Source organism: Schistocerca piceifrons, chromosome 2 (genome assembly GCF_021461385.2).
Source record: "Schistocerca piceifrons isolate TAMUIC-IGC-003096 chromosome 2, iqSchPice1.1, whole genome shotgun sequence".
NCBI lineage: Eukaryota > Metazoa > Arthropoda > Insecta > Orthoptera > Acrididae > Schistocerca > Schistocerca piceifrons.
In genome coordinates this window covers 745,319,438-745,343,764 of record NC_060139.1, presented here as the reverse complement: position 1 = coordinate 745,343,764, position 24,327 = coordinate 745,319,438, and the positions used below count along the sequence as shown (strand labels likewise).

Here is a 24,327-nt window from a genome sequence, read left to right as displayed (position 1 = left end):
TAACACTGGATGAGACATGGGCCACATCGTACAAGCCAAAACTGAAACGCCAATCTAACGAATGGCGTCATTATGGGTCGCCGCGAAAGTCGAAAGTGCGTCAGAGCCCCAGTTTGGTAAAAGTTATGGTGATTCTCGTGTACGACTATGATGATGTTATCCTAACGCATTACATTCCTCCACGGCAGACTGTCAATGCACAGTGTTACTGTCCGTTTTTGGAGCATCACCTGCGACCAGCTTTGCGAAAGAATCGGCGACACTTTATGCGCAACCCACCCATCATTTTGCACGACAATGCGCGGGCGCATACAGCGCAAGCTGTGGCTGCTTAGTTTGGTCGATTGGACTAGAAAGTACTGTAACATCCACTATACTCCTCGGACTTAAGTCCTTGTGACTTTGATTTGATTCCGAAGATGAAGGCACCACTTCGTGGCATTCGCTTCAGAACTGTTCCAGAGATTCGACAGGCAGTAGACCGCTCCATTCGCACCATCTACAGAACAGGCTCTGCCAACGGTATACTACGCCTTCCACATCGCTGGCAACGGGTTCTGCTCAGTACTGGTGACTACTTTGAAGGACAGTAACAAGTGCAAACATGTAACTCTCTTGTATAGATTGTGAATAAATAGTTGCCACTATTTGGTTCAAGTGGCTCTAAGCACCATAGGACTTAACATCTGAGGTCATCAGTCACCTAGACTTAGAACTAGTTAAACCTAACTAACCTAAGGACATCACACACATCCATGCCCGAGGCAGGATTCGAGCCTGCAGCAGCAGCGCGGTTCCAGACTGAAGCGCCTAGAACAGCTCGGTCACAGAGGCCGGCCCGGTCGCATGACGAGATGATGCACGCGACTACCGCCATCGCCGTAATTACGCGTACACGCCTTTGTTCGACGAGCTTACTACACACCAAACGTCGGTGCTCCTTTGATAAGAGTTTCTGTACATGCCGCTCTTTGCACCGAAATCTCGTTTCGGTCATGGTAAACAGTATTTCCCATTTTCCTCCGTACTTGTTTCCCAAGCTTTTACTATTTAGAATTTCTTATGTGCTGGACAAACCACTTAATCCACCTTTCGTAATTTTTCTTATAAATTCTTATTCCCATGCAGGACAGGCGATACTACGGAAAATTCTTCATAATGGATTGGTGTTGTCCCATTCTGCAAAGGCTGTGTCGTATTTTACTGTTTTAAATGATTCAATAGATAAACAAGGTCTAGTCACATTACTGTCACCACTGCGTATGTTCGATGTCAACTTGCAATAACCACTCCCAGATGGCAGGTATCAGCAATAGCAGTGGCGTGTATATAAAGCGTGTTGGGGGAGGAGAGGAGAACGCGGAAAACAGCGCAGTCGTTGTCGTAATGTGGAAGTGATGGAGCAATTTAACGGTAGAAGTTTTTCCGAAATGGCTAAATTTGTAAACTGTCCATGTGCCGTCATCTTTAAAGTAGACCTAGCATGGCAAAATGGCGCTATCCACAACCAGCGCCGAGGTAGCTGAGGTGCACTACGGCGAAGACCGCCCAGATGAACCAAGGGGCTGTCTATAATGTCTCCTGAACGACCGTTCAGCGAACGTTGCCGCGTGCGGGCCTCCGCAGCAGGTTCCTGGTTCATGTACCCATGCTGACAGCGGTTCATCAACGACGAAGGCTGGAATTTGCGTGCCAGAACTGCAACTGGGCGTCCACTGAGTGGTGGCAGGTGGCCTTTCCAGATGATTCACGTTTCATGCTCCATCGTACAGATGGTCGTTGGCGTGTACAGCCGTGTAACAATCATCGGTAGGGTCCAGGCCAGAGGAGGGAGCGTTAGGATCTGAGGAATGTTTGTCTCCGTGCCATTCTCTGGGTCGTCTCGTCATTCTGGAAGGTCAATGGAATAACACAGTATACATCTTTCCTTGGGGATCATATGCACCCCTATATGCCGTTTGCTTTTCCCTCGGTGTGATGGCATTTAGCAGCAGGACAATACAACGTGCCTCACAGCTCGCAGTGTACGAGCATGGTTCGAAGAGCTCCACGATGAGTTTACCGTTCACCCCTGGTCACCTAACTTCCCGGATTTAAACCCAATCGAAAATCTGTGGTACCACCTGGATCAGGCTGTTCGTGCCATGGATCCTAGCGCAGCTGGCTACGGCATTGGGGTCGTCATGACCCCTCATTCCTGTTGGTACCTTCTAGTACCTCACTGACTCTCTTCCTGAACATCCGTACTGCAGAAGGTGGTTACTCAGGCTTTCGAGAGGTGATCACATAAACGTCACTGGACATGTATATATCAATCAACTAAGTTGGGTGATGCTGAGGGAATTAGAATAGGAAATGAGACACTTAAAGTAGTAAAGGAGTTTTGCTATTTGGGGAGCAAAATAACTGATGATGGTCGAAGTAGAGAGGATATAAAATGTAGTCTGGCTATGGCAAGGAAAGCGTTTCTGAAGAAGAGAAATTTGTTAACATCAAGTATAGATTTAAGTGTCAGGAAGTCGTTTCTGAAAGTATTTGTATGGAGTGTAGCCATGTATGGAAGTGAAACATTGACGATAAATAGTTTGGACAAGAAGAGAATAGAAGCTTTCGAAATGTGATTCTACAGAAGAATGCTGAAGATTAGATGGGTAGACCACATAACTAATGAGGAGATATTGAATAGATTTGGGGAGAAGAGGAGTTTGTGGCACAATTTGACAAGAAGAAGGGACCGGTTGGTAGGACATGTTCTGAGGCATCAGGGGATCACAGATTTAGCACTGGAGGGCACCATGGACGGTAAAAATCGTAGAGGGAGACCAAGAGAAGAATACACTAAGCAGATTCAGAAGGATGTATGTTGCCGTAGGTACTGGGAGATAAAGAAGCTTGCACAGGATAGAGTAGCATAGAGAGCTGCATCAAACCAGTCTCAGGACTGAACACAACAACAACAACAACAACAACAACTAAGCCTTTCTATTACGTATTTGTGACCTTTGCTAACGAACTCGAAAATAGAGTTAATTTACGATAAATACAGGTGTACACCTAGATCTACATACATACTTACTCCGCAAGCCACCATACGGTGCGTGGCGGATGGTATCCTGTACCACTACTTGTCTGCTCTAGACGCAGATAGAGAGGGCGAAAAAGTCTATGTACCTCCTATGAGCGCTAATTTCTCGTTTCTTACCATTATTGTCCTTACGCTCAACGTATGTTGGCGGCAGTACGATCGTTCTGCAGTCAGCTTCAAATGCCAGGTCTCTAAATTTTCTCAAGAATATTCCTGGAAAAAAACGTCGGTTTCTCTTCGGGGATTCCCATTTGAGTTCCTGAAGCATCTCCGAAGTACCAGCGTGTTGTTCGAACCGACCGGTAACAAACAGAGCAGCCCGCCTCTGAAATGCTTCGATGTCTTCCTTTAATCCGACCTGGTGCGGATCGCAAATACTCGAGCAGTATGAAACTTCCTGACAGATTAAAACTGTGTGCCGGACCGAGACTCGAACTCGGGACCTTTGCCTTTCGCGGGCAAGTGCTCTACCATCTGAGCCAAACACGACTCACGAGTCACTGGCAGAATTGAACCTGTGAGGACGGTTCGTGAGTCGTGCTTGGCTCAAATGGTAGAGCACTTGCCCGCGAAAGGCAAAGGTCCCGAGTTCTAGTCTCGGTCCGGCATACAGTTCTAATCTGTCAGGATGTTTCATATCAGCGCACTCTCCGCTGAAGTGTGAAAATCTCATTCTGGACTCGAGCAGTACTCAACGATGGGTCCCATTAGTGTCCTATATGCGGTATTCTTCACAGAAGAACCACACTTTCCTAGAATTCTCCCAAAGAACCGAAGTCGACCATTCGCCTTGCCTACTGCAATCCCCACAGGCTCGTTCCATTTCACATCGCTTATTCTAAAATATTTTCTGGCTAAAATACATGCTCTAGGTTCAGCTTCCGATGCTACCACGCCCAAAGAGAGAGCAAGATCTTCAGGTAAATTACAGTTTATATGGAGATAAGGACGAGGTTGTACTTAGCAGCAATTTCAAGAGTCACCAAAAATAGCGTTCCATGGTTTAATCTGATTATTTCTTTTATGTCATTCTGTTGAGACTAATTAAATATTTTAAGTAATAACGACCAGCCCTTCAGTTACGAACTTGACAGATGTACCAGACTACATTATAAATACTTTATCGACGTGTTTCGGCAGTGGCCCATTAATAGAATGTCACAAAACATCACAAAAGGCGTGATACATTAGGCATAAATCTACTCAGATTCATTGACAGCCAGGGTTACAAACCACAAACAAATATGACACAGTGTGACATGTCAGGTGGCAAATCTTCTGAAATCGGTATTTAACTGCAAGCGCCCCACCGTTACAAGCCAAGTTACCTGTACATACCACTGCATAATTCTAGCGGCGCTGGGACCGCGCATTAAATCGCAAGAGACCAACTGCTAAAACAAGTGCAATGACATAAAATAACAATGAATTTTTTTTTAGGAAAACTAGGAATATCATTACTCGCCACGTTGTGCTGTAGAGAATCATTGCAATCTAAGAGATGAAATAACAAAGAAAGAGTTAATGTAGACAAGTATTTCCAACAGATTCATGATTTAAATCGCCCTCATTTTCACGGCTTCCTCGAATTGTCTGCATTTCAAGAGGTAAAAAAAATAAACAAAGGATGGACGCTCGTATCCTAACGTACTCCAGCCGCCGCTGCTGTTGGCGCTCGTTCTGAAGAGCTGTGTCAACAACACAGTGATCGCGTGACCAACAGTTAACGGGCCCTCGCGGTGAGCAAACGCTTCCGAAGCACGAACCAGGCAACGGGTGGCCGTGCGGTTCTAGGCGCTACAGTCTGGAACCGCGTGACCGCTACGGTCGCAGGTTCGAATCCTGCCTCGGGCATGGATGTTTGTGATGTCCTTAGGTTAGTTAAGTTTAAGTAGTTCTAAGTTCTAGGGGACTGATGACCTCAGATGTTAAGTCCCATAGTGCTCAGAGCCATTTGAACCATTTATTTACTATGTCTCGGCATCCGCCACACGCAGTCTCCGAAACTGCGGTTTGTCCAGGTCTACGTGCAAAACGTCAAAGCAGGAAGGGCTAGAGGGCGAATTCAGTGCTGCAGGAGTCTATATAGCTAGGAGAAATATAGATACCATCTATAGGAAAATTAAGGATGCCTTTGGAGAAAAGAGCGCCTGTACGAATATCAAGAGCTGAGATGGAAAACTAGTACTAAGCAAAGAAGGAAAAGCTAAAAGGCGCAGGGAATATATAGAGCACCTGTGCAATGGAAATTAACTTGAAGGCACTATTATAGAAAGAGAAGAAGAAGTAGGCGAAGATAAGACGAGAGAGATGATATTGCGAGAAGAATTTGACAGAGCACTGAAGGTCCTAAGTCGGAACAAGCTTCCAGAATAAACGATATTCTAACTACTGGTATCCTTGGGAGAGCCAGCCATGACGAAACTATTATAACTGGTGCGTAATATGTCAGTGTGCAGTGTGACACTAACAAACTGTGACCCTCCCAAAAGAAAAACAAACATTGGATCCGCATCTTTTTGTTCTCCTCTCTTCCATCTATTAATCCAGCATAGTAACTGTTCCAGGCCAATGAAAAATATTCAGTTCTTCGAACAAGGCTTTAGCAAAGAAAACCTCTTTCGTTTGTGAATTGCATTTCTTCATGGTTCTTCCAATAAATGAGAATCTGAAATCTGCCATCTAGAAGGCTACATTATGTCATCGAAAATGATTTCATAAACGTTATTGATCGTCCTCTTTAGTTTGGAGTAAAGGTGGCCAGTTTGTGGGTATTCAGGTGGCGTGTTCTTAAATATTAATGATGACAGGCTCCTTGCACTTGACACCAGGAAAAGGGCTGTGTCAAGCACCAAGTACCATTGAAGCTGATGTACTCGTCGCATGGCGTTGACCAGTCCTCTGTACCTTAACAGCAATAGCAGTAACAATGTGACAGGCAGATTACTGTGGGTGACAGTTGTTTCAGATGTGTGGCAACCTGATCAGTACATTCCTTACTCGCAGCGTTAACCACCTTCCCAATTGAAATCTGCTGTCACCTCATTTGGAACCCTTCATACCATGGGATTTAAGTCATCTCAGTAGAAAGTATAACCTACGTGTGGTTTTCTATGCAGAGGAGGGCAGCAAGCTGAAACCAATTACAGTCTTACTGAACCGTAGTTCGTGCTTCACAGACAGGAGCAGATGTTTGCGAACTTGCGGATCATCTAGTTGATGGAATTGGAAACCCCGTTCAGCAGGCGCTGGGCTCACCGATGTGACCAGCGGCCGTGTTTTCGAGTGCGCCGTGTGGAAGGAGCGGCTGGTTACGCCACTGCTAATGACGCCGGAGGCTAAGGACTGAGGCCTCGCCGAGCTTAGCGCTGAATTAGCGACGAGGTGCTTGCCCTGTTGCCAACTCCGCCAACGAGCCGTGGGCGCATCCTCTGACAGGGAGGACGCACACAACCCGAAGCTGGTCAGCGAGTCTTGTGCAGTACCACCTCGATATGGCAGAAAGGTTGCAAGACAGTGACACGTCATACGGAACCAAGACCATCCATACGATTACTGCGAAGAGCTGTTTCTCGCCAGTAAAACACTGTTAACGACGTACGGGCGTATTACTGTATGTGTTTGACTGAGTATTCAAAACATTCAAGAGTCGGAGAAAAGCAAGGAAATGATCTACTGATGCACAACCAGCACAAATTCAGAAAAAAAGTTTCTTGTCGATCGCAAATGGATAATTATTCGCACGGAGCAATGACTTCTATAACTGGGGATGTCAAGTTGTTTCCATATTTCCCGGATTCCAGAACGCATTTGGCACCGATCCTCGTAAGCAATTTCTAATCAAACTTCCCTGTCTGAAGGATCACAGTTCGTAGTAACAGATAAGAATTTAGCTAGTGAAACTTATATCTATGATCCTCGAAGGAAGCCTTACGACCCCCCCCCCCCCCCCCCCCTCTCTTGTTCATCTACATAAAAGATTTTGGAGGCAATATGAACAAACCTCGTAGAGTGCCGTCGTTTACCGTCCAGTAAACTTATCAGAAGAACAAAAGAATTACAAAATGATTTAGACAAAATATCTGCATGGCTCGAATTCTGAACAATGAAAAGTGTGAGGTACTCCACATGAGAACTAAAAAAGAATCTCCATTACATTATGGTTACACGATAAATCTTGAAAATTTAAAGTCTTTCTGTACCTAGGGATGACGATTACAAACAATTTAAATTGGCACAATCACTCAGAACGGTGACTCACAGGCTGCGTTTTATTGACAGACCGCGTAGAACGTGCTAAAGATCTAGTAAGGAGACTGTTGCACTACGCTTGCCATTCCTCTTCCGGAGTATTTTTGCACGATATGGGATCCGTAACGGAGTACCACTGTGCGTAGGACATCGGAGAAATTCAGTGAACGGCAGCTTGTTTTGTATAAGGGACACACAAATGAAAACGAGACAGATGGAAAGAAAGTAAGTAAACTCTTCATCATTTCAAAAGTAATCACAATAACTGTTACAAAATTTATCCAATTGTGAGACAATACGGTCAATGCCTTCACGGCAACATGTTTACATTTGCCTGCGGAACCATGATAGTGCTCAGGCCTGCTCCTCTGGTCCGAAGCAAATCACCGGCCACGAATGTCTTTCTTCAAAGCTCAAAAAATGTAGAAGCTGCATGGGAAGAGACCGGGACTGTAAGGAGGATGTGTAAGGGCAACATGTGGACCAGCCCACATTTCTCCATTATTGTGCAGGAGTTTCGCTGGGAAGCCCTCACACATCCTCCATATAGTACTGATCTCTCACCATGCGATTTCCATATTTTTCGATGCCTGAAGGAAGACACTCATGGCCATTGATTGATTCGGACAAAGAGGTACACCCCTGGCTACAATCATGGTTCCGTAGGCAAACGGAAACATGTTACCATGAAGACACTGACCGTCTTATGTCAAAGTGGGATAAATGTATTAGCAGTTATGGCGATTACTTCTGAAATGATGAACAGTTTCTTTTTTCACCTGTCTTCTTTTCATTTGATGCCTCAGAAGCAAGAGGGTACCGGTATCCTAGTGAGGCACGCAGATAGCAGTTGTCTTTTGTGTGGCTGTATTCGAACAAGCACATGCAATGCGACAGCTTAATGCAGTGCAAGTTGCAAGGACGGTCTGTCTGATCCAAAATGAATGGACTTTCGGTCGTTTTGCTGCAGATGCCAATGCCTGCCCATCTGTCATCCACAGATTGTGGATACGCTACAGGGAAACAGGTCAGTACACAAGGCGAGTTGGTTAAGGTCGCCGACTCATTATAACCCCACGTAGACCGATATATGGCCATCTCTGCTTTGCGGCGTCGTACGGATACCGCCACAGCACGGCAAGACGATCTCAGAAGGGCCACTGGAGCCGCTGTGTCCGATCAGACTATATTGAACAGGTTGTGAAAAAGGACTTAAGTCCCAGACGTCGAGTTCGAGTACACCGCTTAACATGACGACATATTGCACCTCACCTTCAGTTTTGCCGTTCCCAAGTCAACCGTCAATTTCGTGGCTAGCGAAACGTGTTATCCACAGACGAGTTCAGATATCCTCTGAAGCAAGGTGATGGCCGTGTTCGTTTGTTGGAGACCCATATATATATATATATATATATATATATATATATATATATATATATATATATATATATATATATATATATATATGTGTGAAATCTTATGGGACTTAACTGTTAAGGTCATCAGTCCCTAAGCTTACACACTACTTAACCTAAATTATCCTAAGGACAAACACACACACCCATGCCCGAGGAAGGACTCGAACCTCCGCCGGGACCAGCCGCACAGTCCATGACTGCAGCGCCTGAGACCGCTCGGCAAATCCCGCGCGGCGGACATTGAATTAATGGAATGGCCGCCGGTGAGTCCCAACCTAAACCCCACCGAGCGTATGTGGGCAATTATTGCTCAATGGAGTATGGCAGACGCCCAAAGTCATGTTCCCCTATTTCTTTTGAGCAGTGTATTATGACTCTAACCTACGTAAGTAGAAATGATCATCGTGATAAAAAAATGGCAAATCAAAGTTCGCACGGGAAGGTTTGGGTATTCATTTTTTCCACATGCTATTCGAGAGCGAAACGCTAGAGAAATAGTCTGGAAGTGGTTTTCTGTATCCTCTGCCAAAGACCTATGTGCACTGCAAAGTAATCACGCAGATGTAACAACCACGCCTATTAAGAATCTTGCTTAGTAAAGCATTGTGGAATTCAAACCAACCTCTGGTTTTTAGAGCCACTTGATCATTGCGGCTCATGTTGCTTTGCCGCGAGCCAGGCGCAATTCGGTGCTAAATGGATGGATATAATTTCTTCAGTCATACTTCATTCACCTGTCTCCGTTAGGGTGAAACTTGCCACCTACCCCTCCGCCCAGCTTATCACAGTGTACTTGCAGCAATAAAATAAAAAGGTGCCGAGTCTCGGTCCGGCACACAGTTTTAATCTGCCAGGAAATTTCAAAATAAAAAGAGTATAAAATCCTCCGATCCCGTCTTACGAGGATTACTTGAAGTTCAACCCCGTTTTACAAGAACTACTTCCTGATCAAAATCGACTATTCGTCATGGGTGCGCGTCACATTCTTGCGTATAAATTAGCAACCAACCTCATCGCGATTGGACCAGTGATATCAATGATCAATTAACTGCACCGAATGTAGGGTTCTAAAATTCCGAATATGCTGCAGATTGCGCATGTGCAGAATATGGCGACTTAATCTATACTCGCCGCGCTCACTCGTTTATTAACGGATTTTGTGCTTTTGTGTCTACTCAGTCTTAATCTTATTGTTTGCTTTAGTTTTCGTGACATGTCGTGGAGACTGCATAAGGATTTGATCCTTTCCTACTAGTATTGCCAACAAGAGAAAGCAAACATTTGAAACCCAAAAATTATTATGGTTTTACTGTAGAGGGACGAAGGAACATCAATACCACGCATAAATAAGAACGTATGAGAAAATTGGCCTTAAAAAAGAACAAGAGATGTAAGATAGAGGAGAAAGGCGCTATTTATTGTCGTCTAAATATTGTTTGATATACACTTTACGAAAAAAACGACACACCAAGAAGAAGTTATCCTAATAAGAAGGAAATTGATGGATGTGACGTACAAGTGCAGACATACAGATGATTACAATTACAGAAAAATTGGATGATTTGTTCAAGAGAAAAAGCTTCACAAATTTAGCAAGCCAGTAACGCGTTGGTCCACCTCTGGCTCTTATGAAAGCAGTTATATGACTTGGAATTGATTGATAGAGTTTTTGGATGTCCTCCTGAGGGATATGGTGCCAAATTATGTCCAACTGGCGCGTTAGATCGCCAAGACCCGGGGTAGTTGGAAGGCACTGCCCGTAAGGCTCCAAACGTTCTCAGTTGAGTAGAGATCCCGCGACGTTGCTGGCCCCGGTAGGGTTTGGCAAGCACGAAGACAAGCAGTACGAACTCTCGCCGTGTGCGAACAGACATTAAGCCCAGGATTGCTTGCCACGAAGGGCAACAAAACAGGGCGTAGATTAATCGTCGAAGCACCGCTGTGCTGTAAGGCTGCCACGGATGACAACCAAAGGGGTCCTGCTATGAAAAGAAATGGGACCCCAGACCATCTCTCCTGGTCGTAGGCCGTATGGGGGGAGACAATCAGGTTGATATACCACTGCTGTCCTTAGCGACTCCAGACACGTCTTCGGCCTGGAATTCCATTGACTGAACTAGAATTGTCTTCAGTGATGAGTCCCGCTTCGAACTGAGCCCTGAAGACAAGCTCCTGATTTTAATGGTATAACGTGCCGACTGAACAGAATTTGGCTCGATATTCCTCAGAAAGACATCCGGCATCTCTATCAGTCGATGCCAAGCCGAATCTGCTTGCGTAAGGACCAGGCGTGTATCAGAGCGTTACTGACTTGATCAATTTGTGCAGCTCTTTCTCTTGAATAAACCATCTAATTTTTCTGAAATTGTAGTCATTGGTTTATCTGTACATGGACGTCACATCTATCGATTTCCGTCCCATTCGGATACTTCCTTCTTGGTGCGTCGATTTTTGTCTTAGAATGTATTTGTGTGTAGATACATATTTTCGAGCAAATAAATTATGACGTTTTTAAATGATTGTTGATCCTTTTCCTATGCTATTAATTTTGAGCAGTGCGGAGATTTTTCCATACGACATTTGTAAACAATATCCAATGCCAATTTTACTTTGGTCATTTATAAACTCTATTGTCATTGAATTGACGGTTCCCTATTATGTTAGTATATTTCGGTTTTAACGGTTCGGGTCCAAAATGCACAGCAGGAAATTTTGGCGCTGAACTGTAAGTATACTCACTTGCCACGATCAGTCGATTGAGATAACAAGCGGTAGAGCACTTGCCCATGTTAAGGCAAAGGTCCCGAGTTCGAGTCTTGGTCCGGCACACAGTTTTAATCTGCCAGGAAGTTTCATATCAGCGCACACTCCGCTGCAGAGTGAGAATCTCATTCTAGATAACAAACTTACTCCTATAAAAGGAGCTTTAGCGAATGCTGAAACCTGAGATCCCTTCACACTGTCATCGCATTGCGATAACAGTTCTCTCGAATCTAACAGGAAAAAATCTACGATCTATAGGAGAAATTACTAAAACTGGATGAAAGGACTAGCAACTAAATAATTAAGAGATGCACCATTAAGATACACGTTGAGAGATACGGTGCATTTTCAGACAGAGTGAGCTGCACCAGTCTGATGAAGTAAGTCTGAAGGCCTATGTCTTAGCACAATGAGGAATCTCATGAAGCTGGAATTTTGCCACTAATCACCAAAAACGATCATGGAAACATGATATTAATGTCTACGGAACAGAAACTGCGAATAGAATAACGTGTTTCTAAGTGGTTCACACGGCCTTTCCGCTGGAACAAAATATCTGAATATGCGCTACGTAAGAGTAGGTCGTCAACAAGTCTACGATACAGCACAGAACAAGTGCGACGGATGGTGGCACGAAACAGGTGGCTTGTCTCTGAAACTGATACCAGAGAAATTTGGGGTAGCTAGAAACAGCGTAAAGTTATCAAAAGATTTGAGTACGAAGAAGATCTGATCACGATTTATTCTGCGCAAATTGAGTGGTGAGGAGAAGGTGACATGGACGTAAATCGTTGGACTTTTTTCGAAATGTGAGACTGAGCTCCATAAATTTTGAAAACCATAGTCGTAGGACATGAAACGTACTTCCACCCGTTCGATCCTCATAGGGGTAGGCAATCATCCTAGTCGCAAAAGATATCCGTCTCCATGATATCTCGACAAACATACAAAAATGTGTGACGAAAATACTTGGATTGACTCCAAAAGGAGGCGCCTTCGCTGAAAATTTCCAGCAACCAAACATTGGCAAAGGAGATTATTTAGGAGCCAAATAGATGCATTTAGTTTGCGTTCCCTATTTTCACTGTTTATGGAACATTTTAGGGGCTCCTTGTACAACAGCTCATTTTCAGCGGGAAATGTTACGTGAAAATGTAAAGAGAGAGGCTAAAATTGAACTTTTTTTCAAACCCATAACAGCTAATTTTAAGAGCTTTTTTTTTTTGCTGTGATGTCTTCTGCACATTGTCTCCTGAGAAAAATCTAATGCGGTATGGAATCGTGTAAACCTGAGAAACTTCTACAGAAGCCTCAGTAACAGTGCAATCCACTTCCATGCAAAGAAAGAGTGTTTAATTACTTGATAATCATGATTCAAAAAATGGTTCAAATGGCTCTGACCACTATGGGACTTAACATCTGAGGTCATCAGTATCCTAGAACTTCGAACTACTTAAACCCAACTAACGTTAGGACATCACACACATCCATGCCCGAGGCAGGATTCGAACCTTCGACCGTAGCGGTCGCGCGGTTCCAGACTGATGCGGCTAGAACCCCTCGGCCACATCGGCCGGCACACATGTTTCCAATCATGGATTAATATATTATATTTAATTACGATTCCAATGATAGAGATCATGAGCTTACTGCACAGTTAAATGGCATGTCGATAAACTTAATCGCCAAATTCATACATTAACATCAACTTTCCTTAGCCACCTGTACCCAGTGGTGTGTTGTCTAGGTAAAGGACCACCAGATGGGAGGGTCCTTTTAATATCCGCCAATCATTAACTAAGAAAGCCACGTGATGGCGTAAATGAGTAACGTTCGGAATGGTCGCGTTCAAATTTGGGGTGCAGAAACGCCGTCGCGGATGTACACACTATTCCCGCGCGGTCGCGCTTTACCTGCCCGACTCTCTCCGAACCCCATTCAGCTGTTATCTAGAAAATTTTGCTTATTTCCACGTCCCCTCGCATACTCGGGCCTTACAAACAGTTTGTTTATCTCCATTCTGTATACTCCGTGATCCATTGTTCTGTGCATCGTTGATGTGAGTGTCATCGTACAGGACTGCTTTATAAATACGTCACAAATGGGCGTGATGCACCGTCGGGACCATTCCACAGACATCACAAACCTCCTGCTCTCCTTGCAGCAACGAGTTCTATGACAGGCAGTGGTCTATGCCGAAGCGTGTCAGGGGGAACGTGTCTCGCTTCAGAGATTGCAAAGAGCGGCTCCACGGCTCAGCGGTCTGCCCGACCAGCTCAAGTTCACATCGCTCTACTTGTAGTCACTCCACCTACAGTCTACAGTCTACTAGCTCACAGTGGGGCAGGGTCGTAGTAGGGAACCAACGCAAAACCTGTTCGGACCTTAGGCTGCGCCCTCGTAATCGAACTAATATCGTCGTCGTCGTCATCGTCTTCTTCACATATTGGGCTTGAACTGATACACCAACTTATATAGAGATCAGTCTTTTAACCATGTTTCCTCGTCTGGTGGATTGTATTTTTAGAAGACTGTCATCCACCGTCCTGTCGATATGCCCTTTACAATTTTTCTGTGTCATTCTTTTTTTCTTTCATTTAGAGACATTAACATAATTCTGCTCTTATTCCCGTATTTCGCTTTTGATCTTATCTTGTGTATCTTGCAACATGTCTAAGACATCTTATTTCCACACTCCGAATTCCTTTATTTTAAAATCCAGGTTTCATTTCCGAATGTTACAGAAGGGATCGACAATATTTTGTAAAATTTCATTAATATCTCTTTCCTTACTTTCCGTAGTAAGGTTCACCTACATGTGCCATTAATTAAGTTAAATTTCTCTATCATATGTTGATTGTCGTCTTCACGTGATTTATTTAAACATCTTAATATTCAAGTAAGAATACAGGAACAATCGAGATAATACAAGAAAAATAGTAGTTGGCATTCTATAAAGATCTATTGAGGAAGAAGTAATAGCAGACAGAGAAGAAAATGCTGTAGTGGATAACATAGAGCAGGAAGGAGTGGTACAAGCATCAAACGAGATAAAAAGATTCGCCGAACGCATTTCGCCGTGTCATCTTATAGATTTCCACATCTTCAGGAATACCAATTTGCTATAAATCTTATGGGTATTCTTAAAACAATGTCCGTTTTGTATCCTTGATGTTAACAGAGAGTATAACAGTTTCATCCTGACAATACTTTATTGTTTTCTGGGAGGCATGACTGATCTGTTCAACGAACTAAGTTATTTTCGGCGTATAAAATTAATAAAATTCTTCAGTAAAGACTTTCTGTAGCCAAATTAAAAATTACCTCAGATTAAACATGTTTTGTCTTGTTTAGTACCATCTTGCTTTGATGACATATAAAGGGATGTCGAAAGAAGATCCACAGAAAACCTCTTACTAATCTGAGCAAATGTCATACCTTATCACTGGACATGAACGACCGTTTTAATTTATCTTATTTCGGGCTCTACGAAATTGCTGAGATAATTCATCGTGTCTTTTCATGTGATAATGGGAGTATAGTTCATTCCCATCTCGTTTTGAGGTGAAAGTGGTGGCATTTAGTGGTATTAGCTTTCTGAACAATTTCTCACGAATTAAAAACGTTTCATCCCTTGTGGGGATCGAACCCACGACCTTTGGATTAGAAGTCCAACGCGCTATCCTCTGCGCCAAAGGGACGGCCTTTTCAATGGGATTCACTAGCCAACATAACGTCCCTGGAATAGCCTTCGCCCAGGAAGAGATTTATGTTGTGTTGCGACTGACAGGTGACGTAAGGATACAATTTTTTCTACGATGCAGATAAGCGCGTATTTCGCACGACTTCCAAGGCAATGGCAGGATTAACTCTCATCACTGCTAACAACGAAGGGTAGGCAATACGTTTAAAACATATCTGTTCTTCCATAGGGACTGCAGTAGCCCGGTAGAAAGCAGATCACAGCTGGTTCGCTTTTATCTGCTGCTACAAAATTGGGTTTGATGGGCAGTGTGAGCATGGTTCACTGTGCTGTGTGGATCTGCTGAATGTGAATACTTGGCTATATTTGAGTTCCTCCTCGCTAAGCGTCTGCAAACTAAGGCACACCACTAACTCTATTACAAGACAGCGTGACTCACAGGCGACACATATGGCGGCATTACTCATACCTCCTTGTCGCATAATAAGCGCGGTCCAGTTCATACTGACAACGTACATCAAGAACGTCCCCCATGTTGACAAGCTATCACACAACGTAAAGCATACTGTCACGATATAAAGCACCAGTACTGCGTGGCTAACTATAATGGAAACATTGCCAACGGAAGTGGTCTTCACGATATTAGAAAGTTTTTCCGCGTCAGATGGTTCAAATGGTCCTGAGCACTATGGGACTTAACATCTGAGGTCATCAGTCCCCTAGAACTTATAAATACTTAAACCTAACTAACCTAAGGACATCACACACATCCATGCCCGAGGCAGGATTCGAACCTGCTACCGCAGCAGTAGCACGGTTCCAGACTGAAGCGCCTAGAACCGCTCGGCCTTTTCCCATCATCTGTTTATTTGATGTCCAACGCCCTTTATTACTCAGCATTGTTACAGGCAATTTACAAAACATTCATAACCTTATTATAACATTCAATGTCATGGGTTTGCCATCTCAAAAGAGCTATTGAACACTAACGAAATCTAATGCCTATAAAAAGAAAGAAATGATGCCTGTGCCATTCTGTCTAGATAAAATTAAGTTTGCCTGCTACAGATTGCCGGCAGGTGTGGCCAAGCGGTTCTAGGCACTACAGACTGGAACCTCGAGACCGCTACGGTCGCAGGTACGAATTCTACCTCGGGCATGGGTGTGTGTGATGACCTTAGGTTAGTTAGGTTTAAGTAGTTCTAAGTTCTAGGGGATTGATGACCTCAGAAGTGAAGTCCCATAGTGGTCAGAGCTTTTTGTTTTTTTTTTTTGGCTACAGATTACGAACGCACTTCGTGCCTTCTCAGAGAGCTTGGATCATAATTTAATATGGTAGAACATGAAACGTCACTCTATGAAATTATTATAGAGGGCTCTGCGTGAGAAGACTTTCATTCACCCTAGGAATACGTTCATCAGCTGGGTAAAGAACTTGGAGTAAAAAACTTCTTTTGTAATTAACAGGCTTCGTTCGACAAGAAATTTATCTAATTTATTGAATGTAATTCTAGTTTCTTGGCAATTGCAAATTTGTCCTCATCATGAACACGATATTTTACGCAGTATTTAGATTTATATTTAAACTATGGTGTATTGCATTGGTGTTATATTTGCCCCTGGATGAGAGTCAGTTGTAACACACACACACACACACAAAAGTACGTTTACGTGTGGGTTAATTAATTTGGTGTAGATAGTTTATGGTAAATCTTCTTCGAAATACGTTATGGCATACATTATTCACATAAAAAACTACCCTAATGATTATTTACTACATAACTAGTCAAGATATCATAAAGAAATAAGTAATTGCGATTTAACACTTATTTGTAAAGCTAAAGTTAATCACGTAAATATTGTAAAATTAAATTGTTTGTTGTTGTTGTGGTCTTCAGTCCTGAGACTGGTTTGATGCAGCTCTCCATGCTACTCTATCCTGTGCAAGCTTTTTCATCTCCCAGTACCTACTGCAACCTACATCCTTCTGAATCTGCTTAGTGTATTCATCTCTTGGTCTCCCTCTACGATTTTTACCCTCCACGCTCCCCTCCAATACTAAATTGGTGATCCCTTGATGTCTCAGAACATGTCCTACCAACCGATCCCTTCTTCTGGTCAAGTTGTGCCACAAACTTCTCTTCTCCCCAATCCTATTCAATACTTCCTCATTAGTTATGTGATCTACCCATCTAATCTTCAGCATTCTTCTGTAGCACCAGATTTCGAAAGCTTCTATTCTCTTCTTGCCCAAACTATTTATCGTCCATGTTTCACTTCCATACATGGCTACACTCCATACGAATACTTTCAGAAATGACTTCCTGACACTTAAATCAATACTGGATGTTAACAAATTTCCCTTCTTCAGAAACGCTTTCCTTGCCATTGCCAGCCTACATTTTATATCCTCTCTACTTCGACCATCATCAGTTATTTTGCTCCCCAAATAGCAAAACTCCTTTACTACTTTAAGTGCCTCATTTCCTAATCTAATTCCCTCAGCATCACCCGACTTAATTAGACTACATTCCATTATCCTTGTTTTGCTTTTGTTGATGTTCATCTTATATCCTTCTTTCAAGACACTGTCCATTCCATTCAACTGCTCTTCCAAGTCCTTTGCTGTCTCTGACAGAATTACAATGTCATCGGCGAACCTCAAAGTTTTTATTTCTTCTCCATGAATTTTAATACCTACTCCGAATTTTTCTTTTGTTTCCTTTACTGCTTGCTCAATATAGAGATTGAACAACATCGGGGAGAGGCTCCAACCCTGTCTTACTCCCTTCCCAACCACTGCTTCCCTTTCATGTCCCTCGACTCTTATAACTGCCATTTGGTTTCTGTAAAAATTGTAAATAGCTTTCGCTCCCTGTATTTTACCCCTGCCACCTTTAGAATTTGAAAGAGAGTATTCCAGTCAACATTGTCAAAAGCTTTCTCTAAGTCTACAAATGCTAGAAACGTAGGTTTGCCTTTCCTTAATCTTTCTTCTAAGATAAGTCGTAACGTCAGTATTGCCTCACGTGTTCCAGTGTTTCTACGGAATCCAAACTGTTCTTCCCCGAGGTTGGCTTCTACCAGTTTTTCCATTCGTCTGTAAAGAATTCGCGTTAGTATTTTGCAGCTGTGACTTATTAAGCTGATAGTTCGGTAATTTTCACATCTGTCAACACCTGCTTTCTTTGGGATTGGAATTATTATATTCTTCTTGAAGTCTGAGGGTATTTCGCCTGTTTCATACATCTTGCTCACAAAAAAAATTAAATTATAAAAACATAATATTCCAAAATTTTTACACGAGGCAAGAACGGAACATAAATTCTAATTTAAAAAACACAGCATTCCTAACGTTTTCCTCTCTTTGTTCATGTAATATAATCACATTTCGAACACGGTATGCATTGCACCCAGGCCTCTCCAAGTCTGCTGCTTTTATAATAGGCCATGGTGACAAGACAGAACTATTTGGCATAAAGTTGATGCTAAATGTTCTCTGTTTCGTGGACCTGGGACTGAAGTTGTTTGGGAGGGGGGGGGGGGGGGGGGGCTTGTCTTTGGCTTTTTGGGGCTTTATTAGAATTTATTGCCTCTTTTTCCCCTTTTTTCAAATTCGAGTTTTTCGAGAGTGCTTGTGAGAACTGAACTTTATTCTTTTTTCTTGACGGACGTCCTGTGCAACTTGTCTCCAAGATGGGTTTAGAAGACGAGTGCACCGCATCAGCTCAGGTGAAAAAGCTGACGCCTCAGAGCATTCCGGTGACGTTGCGCTGCTAGTCGATGGTTCTGTCAGTTTACCATTGAGACCATTTGGGTTGTTATCTGGATTTCATCCGTCCGTAACTCGGCATGGAGCGATTCCAATCTTCAAAAATGTTCTCATGAAATAGCCAACTCCCAACTGCAGAGGATCCTGACAGAATATCTGTTGGCGTCGCTATTTGATGCGCGGCAATAGCAATGAATTCTTCAATATTATATATTGTCGGAATTTAAATTAGGCTCGAACGGTCCATAAACTACCACATAAAACTGTTGAAGGCGATGTGAGCAATGACGCGGGAATGACGAAAGAACTTTCCCACCCTCCCTACAGAATTAAGTAGCCGGTAGATATATGTGAATATCGTGTTTGTCCAGAAGAAGCAACAGTTTTTCTTTTGGGGAAGGTTGTAAGTGTATTGCAATGTGCTTCATGAACATGTAACAATTCGGGCCTCTGCATATATCCAGAACCATTGGGTGCTACAACAGAACCTATAGGGCCACATCGTAGCAACCCATCCCAGAAGATTTTACCTGCGAAGAGGAACAGTGGAGGAACATTTTCATGTAGCATTTGCTGCTACATCAACTGTCACGAGATTTCCACGTTCTGCGGAAGTAACTGCTCCAAGTTATTTCTTCTTCATCTCTGCCAGTATATTTGGATACAATCTCGCCTACTTTCTACACAATCTCGGGCTGCAAGTTGTTGTCACCTAATATTTTTGAAGTATTTCTTTATTGAAGTTCATTGTTCGGGCAAGACAAGTTGAAAATGAACTATTCCATATCAGACAAAAATATTCATCTCATCCAATCCACTCCAGCGATTTCCATTCATCATATTTCGGGGAATTACAGCCAAAAGTGTAGAGCATACTGAGAGGCTAATTTTTCTAACATCTGTTGCGCGTAACGCATAGTACAGACCGGCAGAACGTTTGATCGGGAGAAGACAGAAATACTAAAAATCTTTTTCCAAAACTGTTTCACTGAGGAAGATTTCATTGTAGTTCCTCCTTTAAATCGTCACGGGAACAGCAGAGTTAGAGATTTCAAAATAAGTGACGACGAGATACAAAAGCTCCTGAAGTCGCACAGCAAGGTAAAGGCCACTGTGGCTAATGGGATACCAATTCTACGCAGAGTCCGTGAAAGGACTTTTGCTCCACTTCTGGAAGCCGGTGTATCTGGAAGAGCGAACCGTTCCTAGCGATTGGAAAAAAGCGCAAGCTATTCCCATTCTCGAGCGTAGTTCGAGAATACGCGCAAAGCTATAGGCAAAGTACAATAACATCGGTCTGTTTTAAAGTTAAAAACATATTTTTTGCTCGCGTACTGGAACATTTCTGGTGACCGAAAATGTCCTCTGCAGGAATCCAAATGGGTTCTAAAAACAATGATCGTGAGAATCTTAGCTCACTCGGTTCGCCCACGAGACCCAGAAAGCAGTAGGTAGAGAAAAATGATCGTGAGAGACTCAGCTCGCTCTCTTCCTCTACGAGACCTAGAGAACAGTAGATATCGTCTCCCAGATTGATCCTTGATTTTCGGAAGGCTTTAGATATTGTTCCGTACTGCCACCTATTGAAAAAAATACGGCGTGCGGAATATCAGACCAGCTGGGTCTGGATTGAAGAGTTTCAATCAAACTGAACAAAGCATGTCATTCTGAACGGAGAGAGATTTTTAGACGTAAAAGTAACTTCGGGCCTACCCCACTACAGTATTGTAGGACTATTATTTTTCACTGTATTTATAAATACCTGGTGGATAACATCAAAAGCTCCATGAGGCTTTTTGCGGATGATGCTGTTGTAGCCCGCATCTCGTGGTCGTGCGGTAGCGTTCTCGCTTCCCACGCCCGGGTTCCCGGGTTCGATTCCCGGCGGGGTCAGAGATTTTCTCTGCCTCGTGATGGCTGGGTGTTGTGTGCTGTCCTTAGGTTAGTTAGGTTTAAGTAGTTCTAAGTTCTAGGGGACTTATGACCACAGCAGTTGAGTCCCATAGTGCTCAGAGCCATTTGAACCATTTTTTGATGCTGTTGTAAACAAAGAAATCGCAACGCTAGAATGACGTAGCGAAATGCAGGAAGAACTGCAGAGGATGGGCGTTTGGTGCAGGGATTGGCAACTGATTCTCAAAATAAACAAGTGTAACGTATTGTGCATAAACAGGTACAAAGGTCCGTTGTTGTATGCTTACACCATTTCAGAACATTTAATGGAAACTATCAAATCTGTAAAATATCTAGAAGTATGTGTATGAAGCAATTTGAACGACTGCATAAAACTGATCGCAAATAAAGCAGATACCAGATAGGTTCATTGGAATTATCCTCAGGAAGTGTAGTCCCCCCACAAAGTAGGTAGCTTACAAAATTCTCGTTCGACCAGTACTTTAACGTTGCTCGTGAGTCTAGGATCCGTACAAGATGGGGCAGAAAAAGTAAATAGAGAAGAGCAGCGCGTTTCGTTACAGTTCCATTTAGTAAACGCTAAAGTGTCACCGGAGATACTGGGTCACATACAATGGCAGGCACTGTAAGAGAGGCGTCCTGCATCACGATATGATTTACTGTTCCGAAAGCGTATGTTCCTAGATGAGTTAACCAATATATTGCTCCTTTCTATTTTTCGCGAAAATAGCGTGACGATAAAAGCAGAGCGATTCGACCCCACACGGAGACTTACCAACAACCGTTCTCCCAGCGAACCATTAGCGACTAGGACAGGACAGGGGCAAAGGACAATTGTACTCAACGTACCTTCAGCCATACACCGTAAGTTGACTTGCGGAACGTAGATACAGACGCGATTTTCAGGTGTCTTGTCCTATCCGGCACTGAAACTACGGTTATGTGGCTTGTAGCCTACTTTGGAATCCCGTTGTTTCTCATTTTCTAGAAAAGTCCATGCAGCTACACGTTTAACATAACGAGAGATTATCTCGTCACTCCGGTCACTGTGTAAGTAGGCTGTTTATGTGTTTGTCTGTTGGCAGCACTAGGTAGTGCCCTGTATTAAATCTCTGACTGCGCTGTGTGCAGTCTGTAAGAGACTCTGTGGCTAGTCGGACTTGCAGTTGGAGATAAACAGCCAGCAGTGATGAAAGTTGGAGGTGAACAGCCAGTAGTGAGGGAGGTTTGAGGCTACTAATTAGCAGTGTTGAATGTTTGCAGTAGTAGAGCGAGCGGACGATCTGGACGTGTGCGACTTGGAGATTGAATATTACTCGTGATTACATAATTTTTGGAACTGGTTGTCACGGACGATTATATATTTGTTTTGAGCTGGATATCATATTATTAAGGTAAAAATACATTGTTTGCTTTGCAACAAAATCTTTCCTTTGCTAACCACATTCCTATCAGTGGTTAGAGCCTTCAGTAGTTAGAATCTTTTATTTAGCTGGCAGTATTGGTGCTTGCGGCATTGCTGTAGTTCGGGTAATGAAAATTTTTGTGAGGTAAGTGACTTACGAAATGTACAGGTTACTGTCAGGATTTCTTCTTATTCAGGGCCATTATTTTTTATTAATTATTTGAACTCAGGTTATCATTTTCGAGCAGTCAGATCGCGTTATCCTTGAACATTGTGAGTAATTAATAAATAGGAGAAGTTTGAGCTGTATTAGTCAGGGCAAATTCTGTAGGTCAGTGTTGAAACGATAAAGACAAGCAAAGTAACAGTACGTCAATTTCACTCAGCTATATAAGCAGAAAATTTAAATGAAGTTATAAGTTTTACCGCTTCAGTGATCTCAGTTTAAGTAAAAGATTAATTAAATTAAGAAGTTTCAGCTGCTATTCTGGAACTTAGAACTTCTGAAGCAGCAACTTCCTTAGTGTCCTCGGGGACCTGCCATCTGTCTTTTGTACGTTTGATTCCTCGGAATATTATAGAAGGTCTTAATATAGACAAATTTAATAAATAATTCTTGCAGGTAATATTGAAGCAAGCTAAATTGTACAGAAACGGACACAAAAACGATTCGTTCTCAGTAGGGGTCAGTTGTACAATGCCTGTTACAACTGACCCAATCACTCTGTATTAAAATTAAAACTAAATTGCTCTAGCCACACAAAAAATATGTAAATTAAATCCTACACAAATTGAAACTATAATAACTAACATATATTTGTATATATCAGTTGAGGCAAATAAATTACCTGGAAATAACTAGAAAGAAATATATCAGAAAATTTATTTTTACTTCAACACACTAAAAACAAGTTTCACTCTGTCGCACAGTCATCTCACAGGTGACGATCTACCTGCATTTTTGCCTTTTATGTGGAAGAGATGTGAAACGTGCTGCCACATCTAGGGAATTCTTCGAATGAGATTTGCCCGTAAGTGTGAAACGTTACAATTGGCCCCTGATCTTTTTAATCCCAGACTTCCCTACACAATACTATAACACTTCAGATGAAACACACATCTCCATACTCGAACATTTTAGGAGACACGAGTTGTGGCATTGTCGTGATCAAGAACACAGCGACTCAGAGAAAATTTCCTTCTTTATTTCCAGTCAATGAGAAAATACAGATAAGACAGGACACATATAAATATACTATAGTACAAGCTCATTTACTCTCTAAGCTCATTTTGACGTTTGACACACACACCTGCGCGATGTTTTAGTGGCAAGAATTCATAATGTCGGCAGTGGAACATAGTTGAGCAAGAGTCACCCATCAGATTTTTTTATGTTAACACATAAAAGGCAGTATTCCTGCGAACTATACGCGAGGATTATTTTTGCAAGTACACACTGGAAGGACCCACAATTACATGTTGATCCGTAGCTGCAAAGCGGTTATTCCGGAAATGAGTAGAATTCGTAACATCCGATGTAAAGTGATTTGCGCTTATAATGAGCTCTGTGGGAAAGAGGTTGACGCCAAAGAGACATTCAAAATGTTGCCAACATTCACTCTTTCATTACTCCACAAATGGTTCCAATGAAGGCAGATTTCCCATACGTGCTGAAATGTAATGGGACGATTGTAGCAGTTTTACAAAAGTAAGACTGTCATAGTACGCCATGTCTGGCATCAAACTAGAGTCTTCTTAGGAATCGATGCATATAAATCCCGTTCGTGAGTTTTACTTCATACTATTCTTCGCTGTGAGACCGATACGGCATAGATTTGTATGATTTTGTTGCGTTACATTTTAGTGAAACATGCATATTTCACTTGAATGTATATTTCAGCATTATGAATGGTGGCTTTACAACAGCGGAAGATGGAATTCTTAATCAGATACAATTCATTCCCCACTGATACAGCCGGCCGGTGTGGCCGAGCGGTTCTAGGCGCTTCAGTCTGG

General features: G+C 42.8%; 1 protein-coding gene and 1 non-coding gene across 5 annotated transcripts in view; both read right to left on the bottom strand.

Moving 5' to 3' along the window:
- Positions 1 to 24,327, bottom strand: part of LOC124777424 (ras-like GTP-binding protein RhoL) — a 325,071-nt gene that overhangs the window by 88,874 nt on the left and 211,870 nt on the right. The gene's annotated exons all lie outside the window — the stretch shown is intronic.
- On the bottom strand, positions 15,146 to 15,218 carry Trnar-ucu. The gene has a single exon. It is a non-coding gene; the product is annotated as a tRNA-Arg (tRNA).